We start from the raw sequence: 23,393 nt of genomic DNA, 5'->3' as shown, positions 1-23,393 counted from the left end.
GGTGAATGACCCAAAGTATCTTTATTAAGGTATGAATGCCAATTTGGAGGAAAGTCTCTGGTAGAGAAGCAGGACTCCACCTTCACCTCTGACCTATTCAGCATTTTCATCAGTTAATTAGATTAGGACAAAGCTGCTTCCAAAATTTGCTAAAGGCACAAAATCAAGTGCAATGTAGGTAAAAAAGATCTCAATATGCTTAAAGAATGATTCAGGTCTAACAAGATAAAGTAAAAAAGAAAAAAATATAAAGTATTGTACTTGTATTTTTTTAATTATTAGAAAATGTTAAATGGAAGCTATTTGACTTAATGGTAGTTCGTATAAAAGAAAGTTAAAGGTTTTATGTGACCAGAAACAAGTCCATAATTTACTATGCTCATCAAAAAAGCTAATGCCACCTTAGGCAGTATTAATATTAAAGACTATTGTCTCTAGAACAGAATAATCGTACATGTTGTCATATATAGTCACTGTATCAGATGTTTCTGTTAATTGTCTTTCCATATGAAAAGGAAGGGTTTAATCTAAGGGAGGAAAGGGTTCTTTTTTATAATGACTGAGATATAAAGTAGAAAGATATCAATAATAGATAGTTTTAAATATAATGGTCAGAAAGGGGATGTAAAATAAAATATTCCAAAAATTTTTTATAACGATCAGATCACAGTAATTCCTGGAAGAACATTTTAAGAAGGATATTTATAAAATGACTAAAAAAGAGAGAAGAGTTTCCAAGAGGATGAGAAGGTCTCAAAGCTTAGGCTTAGGGGGTATCACTATTGTATTCATGGGCGACTGGGTGACAGGAAGTCAAAAAGAGTCATTTTTTTTTAGTTCAAATCTGTCCTCAGACATCTAACTACCTGTGTGACCCTGGGCAAGTAACTTTACCTTGTTTGCCTCAGTTTCTTCATCTGTAAAATGAGCTGGAGAAGACAAATTACTCCAGTATCTTTTGCCCAAAAAATGTGACCCAAATGGGATCACAAAGATTCTGATACAACTGAAAAAAACTGAACAACTAGCTGTATTCAAGTATCTGAAGGGCAGTTATGTAGAAAAGGGGCTGATTGTTTTTCTATATAGCTTCTTAGGATAGACCTAGGTAGAAGTTGGAAATTTTCACCCTTGGAGTTCACAGCTAAAGGTATTGGTTTCTTAATGGTATAAAATTGAGGGGAGTCATTCAGATAAGGGTAGATAAGAACAATTTGGTCTATGGATGGAGAGAGACTCTGGAATGTACAAATGCTAGCCTTCCAAAGAGCAATGTGCTATTGAGGATCAGAGAAGAATCAGTGTTAAGTAATGAGGCAACTGTAGAAACTCTGGCTTTGAAACATCCCTTGGCTCTCTCTCTATACACAATCTATAGAGACTTTACCTTTCATTGAGATTCTCCTCTAATCAAGGTTACCAAGTCCAGCAGTCAACAGCACTGAACCCTTTTATCAGCTCTATTTGGTAATTATGAACTATTTGCCATTATACAGTATGCTAATTCTTAGACTCCTACAAACAGCTTAATCAATTGAGTGCATTTTATTATTTTCTAGTCTAAACATTACGGCCTTACGTGAAGTATTTGAGATCAGTAAATTATTCTAGATTGTTAAACTGATGCCAAACCAATCAGAAGTTTTATTTGAATTTATTAGGCTTGCTCCATTATTTAGCCAGCAATAAGATTGGGAACAACAACAGAAACAAAGTTCCATCCAGGAATCAAACTGCGAAGCTTATCAATTGTAATAAATTACAAGGAGAAACCCATTCGAACAGAGGAAATAAATATTTTACCCAAAATTTTCAACACCAATTTGAAACAAGCACTAAACTAAATCCTTTGGAAACCTAAAAACAATTCTTTAGTTATTTGTATTCTCTTGTCGCTTTCGTGTTATTGTTTTAAAGAAAAAAAAGTTCGGGGTGGCTAGGTGACGCAGTCAATAAAGCACCAGCCCTGGAGTCAGGAGGACCTGTGTTTGGATCTGGCCTCAGACACTTAATACAAAAAATAACCATGTGACCTTGGGCAAGTCACTTAACCCCAATTGCCCTCCAAAAAGCAAAAAAAAAAAAAGAAAAAGAAAAAAGTTCACTTTTGTACTTAGGTTTTTTTTTTTTTTTGTAGAATAAAGAGATATTTTTGTAGAATTGTAGAGTAAAGAGGATTTTGAGATAGATAAAACAAATTTTGAAGCCTTAAACAAGGATTACATGCCAGATATAATTTGTTGTCTTCTTGTTATTATCTTTATTATTATTAAATACTACCTATTTATTTAGAGTAATTCAAGTTTCTTTTATGGGCATGTTATCTCAGAAATGACTCAAAAACAAAGCAAAGCAAAACAACACATTTCCCCTGAAATATCTCCTGACCTTGTTTACTGTTAGAAGAGATACTCATATCCAGTCAAACCAGGATTGTTTGAGGTTCACTCATTACAGATTGATTCCAGAGTAAAAGGTATCAGCTCTAAAATCAAAAGTTGTTCTTGAGTTGTGTCTGACTCTTTGGGACAACATTTAGAGTTTTCTTGGCAAAGATCCTGAAGTGGTTTGCCTTTTCCTTCTCCAGCTCATTTTATACTAGAGGAAAATGAGGCGAATAAGATTAAGGGATTTTTCCAGGGTCACACAGCTAGTAAGTATCTAAGGTCAAAATTGAACCCTAAGAGGGGTCTTCCTGACTCTAGGCCTGGCATTCTATCCACTACACCACCTAATTGCCCAGAGTGAGAAGACTTGACTTCAAATTTCACCTCTACTGCTTTACAAATTTGCAAACTTGATCAAGTCACTTAACTTCACTAACTTTAAGTCACCTAACTTCCCTAAACCTCAATTAATTCATGAAGATATCAAATTAGATGATTTATAATAACCTTTCTCCCTCTAGATCTATGATACTATATGACTAAGGAATGTTGCATATACAGTCATGTATGCAGCACAATAGTACAAAAATCATCAAATTATTTCAGGGTAATGGAGAAATAGAGCAGCCCAAAATGTCTCATGTTGAAATTGAGCCCCAAAATACAAAGAATATTTTTATATTTTTGTAATTTTTTTAATGGAGCTTACCTACCAGCAGTAGGAAAGACCTTTTCTTGTTTCATAATTACACATAGGAGAAAGACAGACAATGTGTGTTATGTTACATGATAGTGGTTTATACTCTACCCACCAACTAGGAGGTATAAAATTATGGATGGAATATCATAAAAAAGAAAACAAAGAAGGAAAACAAAAATACAGTTATGCAAGTAACACATTGATTAGTAGAAAATCCCTTTAGTGACAAATAAGAGAATAAATAACAGGGCACCTCAAGCTAAATAAATTAAAATTGGAAGAGTAAAACATGTCATCTCATGAAAATTAAAAATCAGATTTTAAAATAATTTTTAAATTAACTTCAAGACTATACAGAAGAAGTTCAAAATTAATATTAAGCTTCCTTATGGAATGTGTGGTCTTGATATCTTTTGCTTGAAGAAGATGAATGAAAGGATGAAAGAAAAAGCATTTATTAAGCTTTTTCTATGTATAAAGCACAGTGCTGAATGCTGGGGAGACAAACAGAAAGAAGAGCCTTCTCTCAAGCAGCTTACATTCTAATGGAGAAGACAATACATATAGGGGCTATTAGCTACAGATCAAATAGAAATGTCCCATGATCCTTAGGGTAAAGTGGCAAAGCAGCTGGCAACGCTTCTTCTTTTGTAATATTTCTACTAATAAAATCACATTTATTTCTGTTGTAGAAACATTTGACGATGCCAAAGGCTTTAGTGGTGAGAACTTTCTTTTTGAGGGCTGAAATAGCCATGGCTGATTATGAGGGAGTTGCCCAATCATATTAGCATAGGTTTGATTCCCTGGATGTTGGCTGCAGTGGTTGGCCAGGAGGCAAGGTCAATGGTCTGGACTCTAGAGATGTTCCTCTTGGGGCTTTTCTACTTAAGGGTCTAGGCTTCCTTCATTGGGATCTAAGGGGAGATAGTGATGAGGGTGATTTACAATGAAGTACTCAAATTCTAAATCATTTTTAAAAATTTCTTTTTTTAAATATATTTCATTATTATCTTTTGTTCTTACATCAACTACATTTCCCACTGTCTCCCTTTCCATCCTCCTTCCCAGATACCCAGCCCTTATAGCAAAGAATAAAAAAAGAGGAAGTAGAGAAAAATAATTCAGCTAACCCAATACATACACAATGTTCCACAGCCATGGACCCTTACCTCTGGAAAGGATTAGGAGGAGTTCATATTCATATTCATATTCAGTTCTTCTCATATCTCTTGTTCTGGGGTGAATTTCGTTCTTTGTAGCACTCAATTTAGATTGTTTTGTGATTGGTGTCCTTTCTATTTACCTTGTTATAGTCATTGTGTATATTGTTTTCCTGGCTCTGCTTCCTTCACTTTCCCTCTATTAGTATTATACTTCTCTAAATTCTTCAATTTTGTCATCTCTTACAGCACAGTAATAATAGAATGCTGGACCTGAAGTCGGGAAGACCTAAGTTCAAATCTAACCTCAGATACTTACTAGCTGTATGACTCTGGGCAAGTCACTTAAATTCCATTTGCCTCACTTTCCTCATCTGTAAAATGAGGCTAATAATAGCACCTACCTCCCAGGGTTTTTGTGAGGATCTCATGAGATAATAATTGTAAAGTACTTAGCACGATGTCTGGCATATAGTAAGTGCTATAAAATGTTAGCTATTATTATTATAACAATACTGCTGCTACTACTACTATGTAATAGCTAGTATTTACATAACACTTTACACACCTAATCTCATTTTATCCTCAAAACGGTCCTGGGAGATAGAAGCTATTAAGATCCCGCATTTAACAAATAAGAAAACTAAAGCAGAAAGGAATTGTATGTTACCCTGGATCACAGAGCTTTTAAGTGTCTGAGGCCAAATTTGAACTCAGGTCTTCTTGACTCCAAACTTAGTGTTCAATCCACTCATTTCATCACATTTGTACACTACAATTTGTTTAGTCATTTTACAATTGATTTTGAAATTTCAATTTCAGTTGACATCTATTTTGTTTCCAGACCTTCGCTACCCACTCCCTCCCCACACACAAAAGTGCTGTTACAAATATTTTGCCTACTAGTGAGATCTCTGGATCAAAGGGTATAGATATTTTAGTCACTTTATTTTCATAATTCTCAACAGAAGGTTTATACCAATTAACAGCTCTGCCAACAATGCCTTAGCATGTTTGTCCTTCCACACCTCTCCAACATTGACTATTTCCATTTTAAGTCATATTTTTCTCAAGTTTACATTTGTAATATTTTCCTAGAGAAAAGAAAAGTGCTACAAGATGGCATAAACCAAAATTACTGTAACTATCTTGGAACCTAATCATGAATAAATTTAGGGAAAATATAAGAAAGGCATATAAATAAGGTTGGGGAGGAAGGGAACAAGTATTGATTAGGCACCTACTATGGCCAGACACTATGCTAAGCACTGTTGTTCCCTCACACAAACTTTATGATAGGTGCTATTATAAATATCCTTTTACATTTGAGGAAACTGAGGCAGAAAGACATTAAATTCTTGCTCAAGATCACACAGCTAGTAACTCAGGCTGGATTTGAACTCAGTTCTTTTTTTTTTTGCTTTTTTTTGGAGGAGGGCAGGCAAGGCAATTGGAGTTAAGTGACTTGCCCAAGGTCACACAGCTAGTAAGTGTTAAGTGTCTGAGGCCACATTTGAACTCAGGTCCCCCTAACTCCAGGACAGGTGCTATATTCACTGTGCCACCTTGCTACCCCTGAATTCAGTTCTTCTGGACTCTAGGCAAGCCCAGCACTTTACCCACTGTGCCAATTAACTGCTTCATAAAAAAATTAGGATTTTTCTGCTTTATGGTCTCCCAAATTTAAAACACATCAGTTGACATTCACGGAGTGAATGTCGTCCACTTCCATATCCCCCTTTTATATTTCATACTTTTCTTTAAAGCAGCAAAGTTTAGGTGCCATCTCCTACTCCAGGCTTTTCCTGGACCCCTTAGTTAAATTACTTTTGATGATTTTAAATATAAGAATGATTGTTATTTGTATAATGCCACAACATTTACAAAGCACCCAACATGTATGATGTCATTTGATCCCAATTACAACCCTGAGACAAGTGCTATTATCATAGCCACTTTACAGATGAGGAAACTGAGCTTCAGAGTGGTTAAATGATTTTCCTAGGCTCACAGACTAGTAAGTACCTGAAACAGAATGAACCTAGGTCTTCTTGACTCCATCCAGGGCTCTGGTCACTTCAGACATTCCCTCCTAACATAAATACCTTCTATAGATGTAATACTTTTCTATTTATATGTTACATCCCTTCATAGAATGTAGACTCTTTGAAGTCAGGGACATTTTGTCTTTGTATGCAAAGCTCCTACCACAGTGCCTTGCATATAGTAGATGTATAATAAATATTTGTTAAATTGAAATAAATTAAATTGCTGTTATTTTGGCAAATGAACCATTTCCCTGGTAGAGAGAGGATCAAGTTCTCCAGAAAATATGTTCTTTGTTTTTCCATAAAAACAATTCCCCAATTATTCCTTCTACACATTTTCAAAGTGAATGCTTGCCTTCTTATATCCACCTTCCAGTTATTGCTTAGGTAATATATAGAGCCCTAAAATGCCTGCTGAGTTTAAGACTTGACTATCAAACAAGCTTGAAGACTCATGGGCATACTATGGACTATGGAGAGAATTCAAACAAAGAAAAAACAGCATCGTGGCAGAAATAAGTCTGAATTCTAAGGGCCTATACTCTAGAGTCTTATAATTAAGGAACTAGATCCAAGGAGGAAGAGGACAAGACAATTTGCTCTAAAATTCCCCCCATCACATTCTATGTAATTCTGAAACTGTGATCACTCTAGAACATTGGACCCGACTCACTGCATTAACAAAGAAGAGAATTCCTTCTTTGACGTCAATTTGAATAACTTTTGTTAAGATGTTGATATAATTTGAAAATAATCCTGTACTTTCAGTAACTCCCAGAACCTGTTTGCCAAAACCATTCAGTTATTTCTTTGCAGTTACCTAATTCATGGCCTGTGAAAGATGATGTTGACCCTCTGCCACCAGGAACACTCAGATCACTGAACAATAAGAGAAACCCTGTAAGAATGAGTTCCATTTCAAATGGGTCCTTTATATTCACACAGCATGATTTCACAGGGCAACTCATGCTGCCTATGAGTCACCATTACCTTCAGGTCTGGATCCAGAAGCTGATTGCTTCCAAAGGTCCCTGTAGCTGGAAGGAGGCCCTAGAGAAACATTCTAGTCATGTAGACACCATAACTTATAACCACTTTTAAGACTTGGCTTCAAATCTCAGTTCCTAGGTTGGCTTATAACAAGGTGCTTGCAATGTAATGTCACTGCTTTCATGAAAGATGGGGAAAGAACTATTAATGACACTAATTAAGATGTGTGAATATCATTTACAGTGCTCCTCCTTGTTGCTTTCCAAGTATGAGCTATGTTACCTAACACATTAATTGGTAATGATACAAGTGCATATCTTTCAAATACAAGGTCAGTTTTTAAAGCAGGGCTTTTATTATTAATGTACTTTAAGTTCCTACATAATCCATGTGGAGCTTCCATTAGCAAACCTCACTGAGCTCCTCTTTAACCCTTTTTTAATTGGAAGAGAATGAATCCCAAATATCATAGTTGTACTGGGTAGAACATTTTGAATATCAATCTGAAATATAATATCCCAAGTTTTTATATGCCCAGGTCCTGGATGTTGAAATATTTGCATTTCAAATCTGTCTTTCATCTAGTCCTCTGCCACTACCACCCCCTTATTACTATGGGAGACAGCATGATACAGAGGAAAGAGCTGGAGTCACAGGGCCTGGGTTCCATCCTCCCTCCAACATTTCCTACCTGAATGACCTTGGCTCAACTCATTTACCCTCTCTAGGAGTCAGCTGAAAAATAAGGAAGCTTGACTAAATGATGTCTAAGTAAACTTCCAGCTTTCATGATATGATGCTATAGTCAAACATAGTAAAATAATACTTCTATCAAGCTCAATTTTCATAATTGCAGGCTATTTTAAAGGGGGGATGTTTATTGGTTCCCCAAAGTCAATGAGCATAGAGAAAACTAAAATATAAATTATTCCAAGATAATGCCCAGTATATTGGTTCCTGAAAAATTAACCTCAAGTCCCATCCAGTACTGGATATAGTATAGACCCACAGCTAAGGGTAAGGTAACCAAACAAGCCCCTTTAAAATGAACTGTTCACAGGGTGGCTAGGTGGCACAGTGAATAGAGCACTGGCCCTGGAGTCAGGAGGACCTGAGTTCAAATCTGACTTTAGACAATTTGACACACTTACTAGACATGTGACCTTGGGCAAGTCACTTAACCCCAATTCCCCTGCCCTCTCCCCTCCAAAAAAAAATAATAAAAAAAGAATGAACTGTTCAAAGTTTGGCCTTTTTTTTGCCTTCTTTTTACAGGTCCAAGGATCATATAGATTTAGAGCAGGAAGTTATCTTTGAGGTGATCCATTCAAACCTTCTTTTCATATGTAGTACATGCTGTGGAGCTATTCTCCAAACTCAGATTCACAGTGGCAGACCAGGTGCCCAGAAAGTAGTTGTTACTTCCTCTTAGGGTCCTAGGGTACCCAGAAGAGTACTCTCTTCTCCTCTCCTCTCCCCCTCCTTTCCTGTCTCTCTGTCTCTCTCTTTCCCTTCCTCTCTCTCTCTCTCTCTCGTCTCTGTCTCTCTGTGTGTTTCTTCTCTCTTTCTCTGTCTCTCTCTCTCTCTTTCTTCCCTTCTCTCTCTCCCCCTTGATAAAATATCACGTTTATAGTATTTTGCTAGTTTCTTTGGATGGGAGCAGGTGATTGATTGACCGACTTCTATATGAGGAAACAGAGGCCTTGAGAAATTAAGTAATTTGTGCGCAGCCAGTAAGTGGCAGAACTGGGATTCAAACCCAGGTGTTTAAACTGATAATCAGGTGTACTTTTTCTACTATACTGTATTACATCTCAGTTGGTCACTATTACCATCACTATGATATCCATCTCCAAACAACCATTTTGACCTTGAATTAGGTCTTCTGGCTCCTTGAGATAACTGTTGAACTTTAAGACAGAAAGTCATGCTTCTTTCTACTCAAGAAGTTGGAAGCAGAAAAAAATGGAGCCAAAGACAAAGATCTCTGATTAGGTTTATCAGTTCCTCAGTTGGCACTTTTTAGCTAAGGTATTTAACATCATTGTTGTTATAGTTGGTCCAAACTTGTGATTTCATTACATAGGGAAGTCTCTGAGAAGAAATTCCTTCTACCAAAGTTGGTCTGCAAGGCTTCTACAATTTACTGTCTTAGTGACACTTAGTCCTAGGTCACTGAAAAATTAAGTGACAGGACCAGGATCACACAGAAAGTATTGTGAGAGGCAGGACCTGAGCCTAGGTCTTCTTAACTTTGAGATCAGCTTTATATCCATTAGGTCAGGCTGCCTCTCATTTTAGCATCTCATGAAAAATTATATGTTACTGTTTTAATATCATTTTTCAAATGTTTTTCACCTGACATTTTCAAATGGGAAAATACAGCACTGAATACCTCCAAATATTGCTTTTGAAAGTACAGCAATTTTCACAAAGTTAGAAAGTTAGACAGTGGGGTAGAAATCTTTGCCATGCTTCAGAGTTTGGTTACAGTGCTGTCAGACACAGAGAACTGCTTGTATTGCCTGGAAGATGGATTGAACAGCTGGAAAGTCCCTTTTTTCCCCAATCATTTTGTAACAAGAGAAAAATATGTTACTGAGACACTCTCCCTCATTTGTTCCTAGCATTCCAGAAAGGTTCCTAACCCATTACACACCTAAGTGCATTCTCATGTCACACAGATTAACAGGATCCTTCACTTCAAACATCAACCCTTTGAAATGCACATGACTGAGAATTGCCAAAAGGAAATCATTCTTTAGAAAACAACTTAGAAATTGAATTAAATCAATAGATTCAAATACACAGGATATTTAGAGGAAGAGTAATCTTGGATTTAGTGCAATGACTAGCACCCTAGTTGTGTTCAATGAAAGAATGAAAAAAGCATTTATGAAGTACTTATGTGCCAAGCACTGTGCTAAGTACTAGGGAGTTAAGTGAAAAAGCAAATATGGTTCCTGCCCTGATAGGGCTTACTTTCTAATGGGGGAGAAAACATATATAGGAGAGTGATAGCTAGGAAAGAGTATTTTAGTTTGGAAAGTTACAAGGGTAGGCATAGTAGCCATAGAGTGAATGCTGGCATACCCTTTCCAGCTGCAGTTTCAGTACTGATTTGTTTGTTGTTTCAAAACTACAAACGTAAAGGGGTCGGTGAAGGGGGACTAAGAGATAAGAAGACTTGTGTGTCAAGTGATCAAGAGTCTGGCAAGAAGATGGGTGGGAAGTAAGGTAAAGCATGGCTGGAGCTGGCCGAGCTATAGTTGTATTGATGTAGCTAATAATAAGAGTAGAATCTTCAGTTTGTAAGAGATTGAAATATCTATCATCTAATCTAGGGGTTCAAACCATTGACAAAATCTGTCTTTAATATTGACCAAGAACTAAGAATAGTTTTTCTATTTTAAAATAAACTTTTATTGTTTTTAAAAATGGAAAAAGTAAAATAAAAACCTTCTTACCCTTGGCCTTGAAAGACAGGCAGCAGTCCAGATTTGACCTCTGGGCTATAATTTGCAAACCTTAATCCATTCTATTCAACTTAACCCTTTTTCCACTGAAGAAGTTCATATTTATAAAGACCTAGAAAGAAAGAGAATAGACCATTTGGTAAATATAGACTAATTTCTCTTAATAAATAAGCTAAAAATTTCATACTTTGGCTTCTCCGTTTTATTTTTATTCTGCTTTCAGTGGATCTGGAGAAGAGCAACTTTTCCTACTCAAATACCCCTACATACCACCTACAACTAGGATTATAAATCACTTGTTAAAGGTATGGCATTTAAGTAAATTCTTGGTCATGGAGCTTTAGAGCTGAAAAAACTTTGAGATTCACCTAAGCCAAGTCCATAATGTTACAGATTGATCAATAGATAGTGCCAACTATGTATCAGGCACTCTGTTCTAGAGATGAAAATACAATGAGTGAAGTAATCTTTCCTTGAAAAGATGCTTACTCAATAGTAAAGGAGACCAGATGAATGCAAAGCAAAATGAATTCAAGGAGAGTAAGCACAACTAAAATGAATATAGGTCTTCCTAATCTCAGACCCAGTTCTTTATCCACTGTAGCATCTAATCTGTTGGCCAGAAAGGTCCAACTAATATTCATTTCCAGTTAGGTCCTGGGAGCAGCATAAAATCCTCATCTTTGGAAGGAAGGCCATCTGACTCATTTCACCAGGGTCATAGTTTTTAGGCTTAGATTTAGTATGGCGACTGGAGCCTTTTCAGCAAACACAGCTAGCACCATCCCACCTCCTTGCCAATTCTCACCTCTTCCCTATGCTTAAAATGTTCTCCCCCTGATATTTCTGCTACCTTCTTTTAAGGTACACCTGGATCAAATGCTACCTGTTCTATGAAGTATTTTCTGAACCCATCCAGTCAGCAACGAACTTTCCTTTCATAAATCATGCTTATAATTTTGTATCCTTTAAGTGCATATCACACTTGCATTCTGTATTGTGTTTAACATATTAGATGAAGCACAAATACTTCTTATTTGTTTATATGATCTATAAAGGCTAGGATCATTTTCTTAGTTATCTTTCTTTCTCCTCCCAGTACCCAACAATGCCTTGCACACAGTAGGTCCTTAAGTTGTCCAGTGACTAGAGTATTAGACTCAGAAGACCTGAATTCAAATCTTGCCTCAGACACATTACTAGATATAGGCCCTGGACACCTCAATTCACTGGTTTTACTCTTCATTTACTTATCTGCAAAAAGAGACTAACAATAGAGAGAATTAAATGAGATAATATATGTAAAGTGCTTTGAAATCCTTAAAGCACTATAAAAATATTAAGCAATAATAATAAATGAATATTGAATGAATGAATGATTGCTATGACCCTTTCCAACTCCAACTATATGAATTTAAGATTCTGAGAAAGAAATACGCAGCTGAGGGATTCAATCAATGGGACTAAATTAAATTCAGGGTCATTTTCCGGGTTGGGGGTTTGCTTCTCCCTTAACTTGACAGGTGTGATTGACTTCTTTTGTGGATTTCACCTAGTACTTACAAAAATGAAACAATTTCAGCATATTTTGTTATACAATAAGAAAAACCACTGTATTTCTATATTCATGGTATTTCATTTCCAAAGTGGACAGAACTAGAAGGAAATAGATTTCAAGCTTAGCCCCTGGGTTAGGCAGCTAATCACAGAATTTTTTTCAGTGCCTTGTATTTTCTGTTTTTCTCTCATATTATCCAGAACAGAAGAATAAATGTGGAGCCCCAGAGGATCCAGATGCTAAAGCCTGCACAATCATGTCCAGGGTAATTTAGTGGCCGTGTTTTGCAAAGTAGTTATAGATGTCCCTTAAGCATGAGGCTTCTGGAATTTAACCCTGACCTCTTCCTCCTTTACAATACTCACCTTATGAGATTAATGCCATTTTCTGAGGCTTCAGGAAAAATCTTCTGCTAAGGCAAAAAAAAAAATAATGTGTACATAGCAGTGACATGAGGACTCATTTAATGAAAGGAGGTGGGAAGGGTATTGGAGCTTCAGTCTTTACAATATCCATTCAATAACAACTGAGTTTCATTCTGCAGTGAAATGTCAAACCTGAAATGAAATATTATCCAGCATAAAGGATGTGCTTCTGTTGATTACCGTGGAGCTAGCCCATTCTTCCAGTTAATAGAGTAGACTTGTTTTGCGTGGGGTTTTGTTTCCTTGTTGAAGGAGGGGGTGGCATGTGTGTCTGTGAAGGTTGTGGGTTTCTTTTTTTTCTTCTTTTTGATGGGTTTCCTCTTGTGCCAATTGTAATTTTTTATGATTATTCATGACTTAAAGTATGCTGCTTTAGGCAGTCAATAGCAATTATGCTTGGCGAGAAGAACATATAATTCAAATTAGACCAATATAGATTTTTTTCCCTGTTACTTTAATGTTTAGTTACCCAGTTAGATTTAAACTGAGTACACAACATTTAATAAATCGCTTTCACTGAAACCTATTAACTGACATTTAGAAATCGCTTTTTAATCCAGAGGAGTAATACAAAACATTACTTCAATTAAAAGGTATGTCATATAAGTTAAAATTGAACTCTTAAAATAAAATGTATTCATTATAAGATATGCTTATACCTGGTGCTGGAAAATTAAAAGTTTGTATAATAGCCACAAAGCTTGCAAAAAATGAATAAGGGAGTTGTAATCTGCTTTGATGAACAATATATATGTGTGTGGTTTTAGTTTGTAGCACTTAGTTTTTAGTATAATATTTAGAATATTTTTGTATAATGATAGTTCAGATTCAGTGATAATGACTGACTTAAAGAAGGTCACAAAAGTAAAATGAAATACTCATAACAAAAATTTGAAACACCCTGAATAATTTTGTGGTTTGTAAGAATACTTCTTGCTGAGTCAAATCAGGACAGCAATTTGATAATGATGAAGATGATGATGATGTGTGTTTTAAAGATTTTGCAATGCATTGGAGTCATTATCTTATTGTCTTTTCATAACAACTCTGTGAAGGGAGTTCTATAGATGTTATGATCCCCATTTTCCAGATAAGGAAAATTGAGATTGTATGACTTGCCTAGAATCCCACAACTAGCTGGCTTGAGAGGAGAAATCTAATACCAGATCTCTCCTAACTGATAGTCCAGCGTTCTTTTCACAGTTTTATATGTGCTCCTTGTATCTAATTCACCCTACCCCTAGGATTCCCTTTCTCATACGCATGAGTGCTTGCATGCAGAAACACAAGTATAATGTCATTTCCACTCAGCCCTTCAGAAGTATTATTCCATTGTTTTTTATTATTATTATTTGCTTTTTGGAGGGCAATTGGGGTTAAGTGACTTGCCCAAGGTCACATGGCTAGTTTTTGTGTTGTGTCTGAGGCCAGATTTGAACTCGGGTCCTTCTGACTCCAGGGCCGGTGCTCTATTCACTGCACCACCTAGCCACCCTTATTCCATTGTTAATGAACTCTGCTACTCAGTCACTTTTATCACCTCCTTGGATAAATGGGTTCCAGGATTTTTGCTAAGAATTCTACAACTCAGGTGGCCTTTTCCAGCACTAGCTCCTCCATTTCCAAGTATTCCCTCTTTTTGAGGACTTGGTGATGTGATTGATGTACTTCTTACCTTCCTACAACTAACTTGATGCTATCATTTAATTTCCCAGTCTTGATACTGGCATGACTTCTTGAATATTCTCCCAACTTCCATGCTTTTACACCTCTGTTACTATCTTCTTCACCCTTTCCTTTGTTATAATACTCAAAGACATCACATTTTCACTTAATGATGCTTCTAACACCCAATCCTCATAGTTCCTTGAATTTAATTTTTGTGACCTGCATTAACCTTATCTTTATTGCTATGTTTTCACCTTAATCATCACCATCACTTAAAACTCCACCGCAGGGATTCTGAACTCTGAAATTTCCCAAATTGTTCACTATTTCCTGTTTTCCTTCTCCCACTCATCTCCCATAGCTATTATTTGCCCAAATCACAGATCTTGATCCCTTCATTCCAACCTGCATCCTAGTTCATTAATCCTGTTCCTGGCTCTCTTATATCAGCTGTACTATAGGGTCACTGATTTCAAGAATGCCCTTACCTGAATCTAAAATCTTTTGCTTTCTTGACCTTGAGTTAGTTCTGCCTTGATAGCCCTCAACCTGTACCAATTTGTAATATCTACCTTCTGTGCCCCTGTGCTTAAATTATCAAACACTTTCAGGATTCTCTAATTATGTTATAGAACCTAATCACTGTGTGTAACAATATTTCTATGGGAAAATAGCATCAGAAAAATATGACGACTTCATTCACTATAAATTTATGCTGTCTCATAACAGTTGAACTCCTCCAGATAAATACTACTTTTCTTCATCTCTTAATAATAATAATAACTGAAATTTCTATAATTCTTCATCATTAGCAAAGAACTATGCATTCATTGTATCAACTGATTATTGGTGATCATATGGAGCATTATGGTTATGCTTCTTTTCTGTCATCAAGACATTCACTCTGACCTTCCTTGATCATTATCAACAGATTACCTCATGTATTTAAGAATACTAAGTCCATAAAATATGAACTACCTTAATCCTCCTTGTCCACTCCTCTAAACCCCTTTCTCACTAGTCTCAGAGAAAAATATAGCTTTCCATCTTTCTAAATCTAGCTTGTCTACCAATATTCCACCCTCTTTCGCCTACTCTATGACCTCATTCCATCAATCATTCTCTGTATATTCAATCTTTCCTTTCTTTCCTCACAGTTACCAGTATATTCAGGTGTTTCTCAACTCTCCCACCCCTTGAAGCTATTATCTCTATTCTCTATTCTCTTTCAATGTCCAACATTTAGAAAGATTAATTTGCACTCACTGAATATATTTCTTCACTGCCCAGCTAAGACTCATTCTCTTGCAAGATGGCTTCCAACTCCACTAACTCTATTCAAGTTGTTCTCTTAAAGGTCATTCACAACCTCTTCCTTGTCAACTCTAGTGGAGTTTTTTGTCTTTAAATTACCTGAACTCTCTCTCTAACATCTGCCAATGTTGACTATTCTTTTATCTTTTATGATCTCTTCTCCCTTGGGCTCCCTATCTACTTTTCTGACTATTGCTTCTCTGCCTTCTTTCTTGGAGGTTTAATCTCTTAACATTCGAGTGTTCGCAAAGTTGATGGCCTTGAACCTACTCTCCTTACTTCTACCCTCACTTGATCTCTTGTAATTCACTGAAACTCCCCTCACTTCTGGAAATCCAATATGTTTCCTTAGTTACTAGGCTGAACATAGAATAGGAGCTCCTTCAGGACAGGAACAGTGTGATTTTTGTCTTTATATCACCAAGCATGGCACAGTGCCCTGCATATTTCAGGCAGCTTAATCAAATTTAGTTGAATTTGCCTGACTTAAATCTAAATAAGATATTTAACCTTTATACCTGTTTGCATAATAACTGGAGAAACCTATTTGTGAGGAGAGTAGACAAAGATCATGGCAAATAATATGTACCATTCTGAAATGCAAAGGCAGTGTTTACCTGGTATAATTTGAATGGACAAGAGGTTGACTACTACTGCCACGGGATGTATAACTCCAGAAGCTATAACTGTTGTCTTTGAGTTGATTTTTTTTTACAAGAGAGAGAGGAACTGACCATTTAGCTTGTGGGGGAAAGCAAGCAAGAGACAGGTGGGTGAGTAACGCAGAGTGTCTTCTCCATTCATATGATGCTCTGACCCAGGCATGATAGCCCTTGATGTACAGCACATAGCGCAGGGTCATTTCACTAGGAGATTATGCTGTAGTTTCACGCTAATTCAGACACAGTCTAACATGCTTATCAGTCTGTACTCTACCCTATCTCTCCAGGGGTTTGAGAGGCCCAGATGTTATAATAATTCCAATTCCTCACTCATAAGATACTACTAATTATCTGAGTAGGATATGACAAGAACTAAACTTCTCTATTTTATTATTTAGTATTTATATAGTTCTGTGAATTACATCCCTAAATGCTAATTATGCTGCCAAATTTGCTGACCCAGTTGTAGATTTGGATCATGTAAACAATGAGAAAAATTCTCTACAGAATGCTACAGTGGTGGGAAAAAAAAAATGTTTTCTTTCCTCCTTGTGTAGATTCAGAGTGGTACCTCCCAGAACCTGCATTCCAGAGATGTCAGGAACAATCTGATGACTCTCTTGGGAGCAGAGTGAGAGCCCACAAGCTCCTTGGGTGACATTTTGCTACAATCTCAGAGCAACGGAGTTGGCTTCCTGAAAGGGAACTGCTCATTAACAAACTACCAGAGACAGAACTTCTTTCCCAGATCACATGTGGCTTTAGGCAAATATGTGAAGGCATCAGTGGATTGCCCAATTTCCTACATTCTAGGTATGGAGGGGAGAATGAGCATGTGGGTCTATCTGAATATTAAATGATCATAGTGGATAGCAAACCAATTGTGGAGCCCAAAATATAAATAAATTTGTTTAAAATAAGGACAATTTCAGTTTGAGGAAAAGATAAAATTCCTAGAGTTATTTAGTCTGGGGAAAACAACAAAAAAGAGAACAATATGTCTTCAAGAAGCTTTATGTGGTGAAAAGTACACTAGCCAAGGAATTTCAAGACATGGATTCTGGTGTATCATAAAACTAACTAGCTGTATGACCTTGAATAAGTTCCTTCAACTCTGACCCCCAGTTTCTAAATCTGTAAAGTGGAATGGTTGGACTATTTGATTTGTAAGAATCCAGCTATCTCTGATGACCTATAATTCTATGCTTCTTAAGTTATAATATATAGAGAGGATTGTCATGAGTATCTTGCTGAAGACCTAAAATAATTTCCTATTTGGCATTAAAAGTCCAATTCAGCCAGGCCCCAACTTGTCATTCTAGCCTATGGACTCTTTCTGAGAACAATGTCTTAAAGTATTTGATGGAGCTCTCCTCAGTTGTCTGTAAGGTGCTTGGTTCTTCTTCAGAAGCTAAGGTTATGTTGGGGTAAACCCTAGTTAGTCAGCAACTAACACCATCACAAACAAGTCTCTCCTCATTCATCTCCTGAAATGGCCATCTTCAAGCTCACTTGCATCTACATTATTCACGATGATGAGGTTACAGTGACAGAGGATAAAATCAATGCCCTCATTAAAGCAACAGGTATAGATATTGAACCATCCTGACCTGGATTATTTGCAAAGGCCCTGTCCAATGTAAGCATTACAAGTATCATGTGCAATATAGGAGTTGGTGGACCTGCCCCAGCAGCTGATGGTGCTGCCCCTGCTAGTACAGTTGCTCCAACTGAGGAGAAGAAAAAAGAAGCCAAAAAAAAGAAGAATCCAAGGACTCCGGTGATGACAAGGGTGTTGTTCTGTTTGACTAAATATTTTTGTAACATTAAATACAAAGCTTAACTCAACTAAAAAAGCATTTGACGGTAATGCTAAATGTCACTTAGTGGTCATTATAAATCAAGATATATTTTATTCTCTCATCTAAGTTCAGAGATGTCCTGAAATCTATCCCCAGACCCCTTGGGAGTCTATGAACTCCAGGTTATCCTATGTTTTATATGGAGTCTTTCTTGATCTGCCCCCCTCCCAGTTGCTTTTCTTCTCAAAGACACCTTGCCTGCATTTCACATACATTCTTTATAAACGTATCCATATGCATCTTTTCTCCCCAGTTAGAATGGAAGCTTTTTAAGGGTCAAACTGTTTGACTTTTTTCTTTGTCTCTCCAGTACCCAATATATCCTGCGTACTTAATCATTGCTAACTCACTGATTCATTGCTTTCTCCAAACATGGCTAGGCCAGTCCTTTACAGACATATAGTCTGTCACTATAAGGTATTAGAGAGGACTTCAGTGGAGCTTTTATTGACTGGTAGCTTGAGTGATTGCTAAAAAGATTGATGAGTGTCTATAAAACAGAAATATGAATCCTTATGACTACCTTTTTTGAAGGCTCTAGAGTTTTATTTGATGGTCCTTCTAAAAGATTTAGATGAAGTTTTCCACTAGGTGGGGTCAATCCTCTGAAGAACTTATTGAAAGCTATGGGCTATAATCACCCAGAATAAGAAAGCATAGATAGGAGGTTATTTACCTGGTGGGAGGAATGCCCACATTGATGAGCTCATGGATCCATCAAAATAATGCCATCAAAAAATGAGTACTATGGACATTCAGCAAAACTCCTTAGCACTATTCATCGCTTATGTCCTGTTATCTCTACTGCCTTGTTTATTGGTCTTTGTCATGTGGTATTTCTTTAAAGCATTCTCTCAGAGGTCATGAATCTGGGCACAACAAAGTTCCAAGGAACTAGCCCATGGATAGATTTCAAGAAGTCCTCAAACTTGGATGGGAAAAAATGAATCTTTATTTCAATGTAATTGGTTCCCTTTCCAATTCCACATATTTTATTTTATGCATTTAAATATAATTATTTTGAGAAAGTATTCATGCAAAACTAGGATCATAGATTTGTACCAGAAAGAGAATTTGAGATCATCTAGTCTGATACTCTAATTTTATAAGTGGGGAGGTTGAGGCATAAAGAAGTTAAATGACTCACCCAAGGTCACACAGCTAGTAAGTGACAGATCCAGGATTCAAACCCAGGTCATCTGACTCTAAATTGAGACTTAGGCCAAAAATGTATTTAAAGTGAATTTTGGATGATAATGATAATGATGATCTCCCATGAGAATGAAAAAGGAAAGCTTTGAAAAAGAATGAAGCTGGCAGGCACCTGTGTAAGGGGAAAGTGGGCCAAGTGGAAGAGAGAGGCCTCATGGTGATGTCCTGGCTAATTAAGAGTACCTTTAATTGGGACATTTCTCATCATCAAGATCTAGAAAATTTTTGTTTGTGAAGTTTTTCTTCATGCTCCCTATGGCAAAAGAAAAGAAAAGGCAGTAAGTTAAGGTGGGGTCTAGTTTACTAAGTTGATTGGTAATGTAAACTAGGAAAATTGTTAGCCTATTTTAAAGAGAGTAGATGTCAATGAGTTTATTTGTTCCCATTCACTACTAAGGCATCTCACGCACTAAAAGGCCTTTGCATTAAGGGACGAGATGTGCTCATCAAAAGTTATTTTCATTTATCTGCTTAAGAGCTTGCAAACTTAAGACCTGAAAAAAAAAGTCCCTCCTTTTTCCTGTTCCTCAAGTACCTGGCATATAGTAGAGTAATGAAATTGCATTCTCTAAAAAATATGGATTCCCTCAGACTCCTCATTAAAGCAGCTAGCCTCTTACCTTCCTCTAAGGCCAGTCAAGTAAGTGAAGCCTTACTGTATATCACACATTTATGCTCTATAAAAGAGATTAAACTGCCTCTCAATTATCTATGGTGATGGGAAACTTTAGTAGTCCAGGTAATTTTTAAAAGGTAAGTATGCATATAATTCCCAACCCAATTTAGCCAATAATTTTAGCTGCTTCTCCCAACACTTAATCAAATCATTAAACAAAACTCCACAAAGTTATTGAAATGGATCCATTTGGTTTTCTTTTGATTCTGTTTCCCCCTCATGAAAACGTCTGCTGTTTGTTTTTGTTACCTTATGGCCAATAAAAATTCTATTTGGCCCAGAAATTTTGTATTGGTTTCACCTATGCTCATCAATGTCAGCTCCCATCCTATTATCTAGGTCCATGAACTGAGTGGCATCTTCCAGTGACAAATGCTCTTAGACCCACCACATAGACAAAATTTCCCATGAAGATGAAGCCAAAAGAGGATAGAAAAAAAGGGAAGAATGTGCTAGATTGCATGTTAAAGGAAAAAGCTTGTTGGCTTTGGAGTCAGAAGCCCTGGGTTTGAATACTGTCTTTACCACTTACAAGTTGTGTGAATATGGACAAGTCAAATAATTTCTTTGAACTCAGTTTCATCATGAATAATAATAATAATAATAATATTACCAGCAGTACATACTTCACAGGGTTGTTGTGAGAAAAAGTTCTATATAAATACATTCCTAAGCCAGAATAGCACCTGGGTAGGGTGTGGTCTATGCATGCTATGAACGTGCTATTATTATGTCCTGATTCCAATTGGACCCACTCTGGTTTCTTATAGGCCATTGTGCCTATGGAGCAGTGCTTATTCTCACGGTTATTATTAATGAGAAGTTAAATATCCAAAAGTCAGCCAGGAAACAAGAGAGGAAAAAACAAATGATCTGAGTAATTCTGATGGTTGATCATCTTTGCAATCCCCAGATAATTACAAGTTTACTTGGTAGTACAATGATTTTTAAAATAATCACACACAAAAACTACCCATTCATATGTATTTTGTCAACATACAACAGATTCCAGAAATAAAAGGAGAGTCTGCCTATATCAAATTGTGTTATACATGAGACATACATAATAGTGGGCATATGTTGAGCACTTTGCACAAACAGTTTTAAACATGACAACTGTGAATGAGAATAAACTTAATATACTATGGTGAAGGAAACCATCAAATTAAGAGACCAACCACATTGTCTGCAGTGTTCTGATAGATTTATTCTTTTTTCCACGGATAGAACTTCAGATGGTTCATTTTAAATGCTGCCCATCCGTGACCAAAATCTAAAAGGTTTGCATTTCATAGAATTGTTCCTTCCCAGTATTATTCCATGTGCCATGTGGGGTTTTAATAGCATGTTACAACAGATGTCAATATGATCCAGAAGAGAAATAATACTTGGTTCCAAATCATTTCATTGTGATTTAGTCTTCTCCCAGTGTTTCAGGTTGACCTAATCGAGCAGATTCAGCAGATCAACTTGACTGCTTTGCAGTCTCTGAAAGGCTGACCCACTTATCTTTGCAAAAGGAAAAGTTTAAAGCCTGAGTACATGAAAGACCTGGATAAGTAAAATTAGAAATATCTGGTTTGTTAAAAAGAGTGTTTTTTTATTTGTTTTTTTTACTTAAATTTCAAATTTCCATCATTTATGCATTTTAAAATCTACATATACATATTTTGTATGCATGTATATATGTGTATATGAATGCAGATATAGACATGCATGCATATACATTGATGTGTGTTTTGAAAAACCTGTTGATAGCAGAGAAAAATTTGCTGCATTCAAGGAGTAGTTAATATTCTGTATGTATGCCATTTTTTCCTCCCCTTCTTTTTATCTAGATTCTTTGTGAAGGGGAAGTTTTTTTTTTTTTTCAATTTTGAAAACAGTTTAGAGTTGGTTTGGGATTTGGGTCATGTTCAGTATCTAAAAAATTCTGGTGTCTTACTCATCAGTGTTCCAAATTCTCAACTCTGCTACACAAGGGTCTTTTAAAAGAGAAGAAAAAAGGGCCAAAATCAACCTTCGAGCCAATCTAGACATCAATACAAAGTTCCCACAAAGTTTGTTTATTTATAGTTTGAGCTAAAATTTCTTACTAGTTTCAATATTATTTGGGGAAGTCATTGAAGGGAATGTTTTGCTTTAAGAAAAAAAGGGCAAAGCTAAAAAGAAATACTGAACTTTAGTCTTGAATTATATGATTCTATGCTTTAGGAAAGATGAGTCATGAAGCAGCTATGTGACACAGAGGATAAAGTACTTAGTATATCTGGAATCAGGAATACCCGAGTTCAAATTCTATTTCAGACACTAGTTAGTCAATACTTAATCTCTGTTGGCTTCAGTTTCCTTGACTATAAAAATGAGGATAATAATAGCACCTATTTCACTGCGTTGTTGTGATGATCAAATGATATGATATTTGTAAAGTGCTTGATATAACTTAAAATACTAAATAAGTGGTGGCTAATTATTATTATTTATTATTGTATGAATATAGAAGCCCACTATTTAAGCTATAGATATTCAACTACTTCAGCATTCTGTCTACTATTCATGTTTCTACCCTTGGGAATATTTGAATTTATAAAGTGCTATTCAATTCAAATCAACAAACATATATATGCTTTGAGGAAGTCACTGTTGTTGGTGCTGGAGGTAGGAGGATTAGGCAAGAGTTAATGACTTTGGACCTTGGTTCCTTCATCTATAAAATATGGGGGAACATATTGGTAGGGGCCTAGATGATCTCTAAAATATTTTCAGACTCTAGAACTATGATCGTGTGAGCCTGCCCTAAAGGAGCTTACATTCTATTGGGAAAATACAACATGTACACAAATAAGAGAAACACACACACACACACACACACACACACACAATAAATTGTGGTACAAGAGAATACTAGGGAGCATGAAGTCTATACTGAGAACTCACAGTTCTTGTATACCTGGAATTTAGGAAGTCTTAGTTTTTGGGGGGTTGTAAGGGTTATGGGATTTAAAGATCTCCCATGCCCCATGGACGTGCTGACATAGGAGAGCAAGAGAAAGCGGAAAGCGAGAGAAAGTGAAAGCCGAGCTAGCGGTCCTGTGGTTTGCTGACGTAGCAGGAAGGGGCGGAGCAAGAGAAAGCGGAAAGCGAGAGAAAGTGAAAAGCTGAGCTAACGGTCCTGCAGTTGGCGGTTGGCGGCGGTTGCTGCAGCAGCAGAGGCAGCGTGAGCGCGAAGCCCTTTTTTTTTTTTTTTTTTTT

The sequence above is a fragment of the Petaurus breviceps genome, unplaced genomic scaffold (assembly GCF_028583685.1).
Source record: "Petaurus breviceps papuanus isolate PSGF00001 unplaced genomic scaffold, PetGlider_PUasm1.0 90784, whole genome shotgun sequence".
Taxonomy (NCBI): Eukaryota; Metazoa; Chordata; class Mammalia; order Diprotodontia; family Petauridae; genus Petaurus; species Petaurus breviceps.
The sequence above is the reverse complement of the archived record's forward strand: the minus strand, read 5'-3'. Positions refer to the sequence as shown.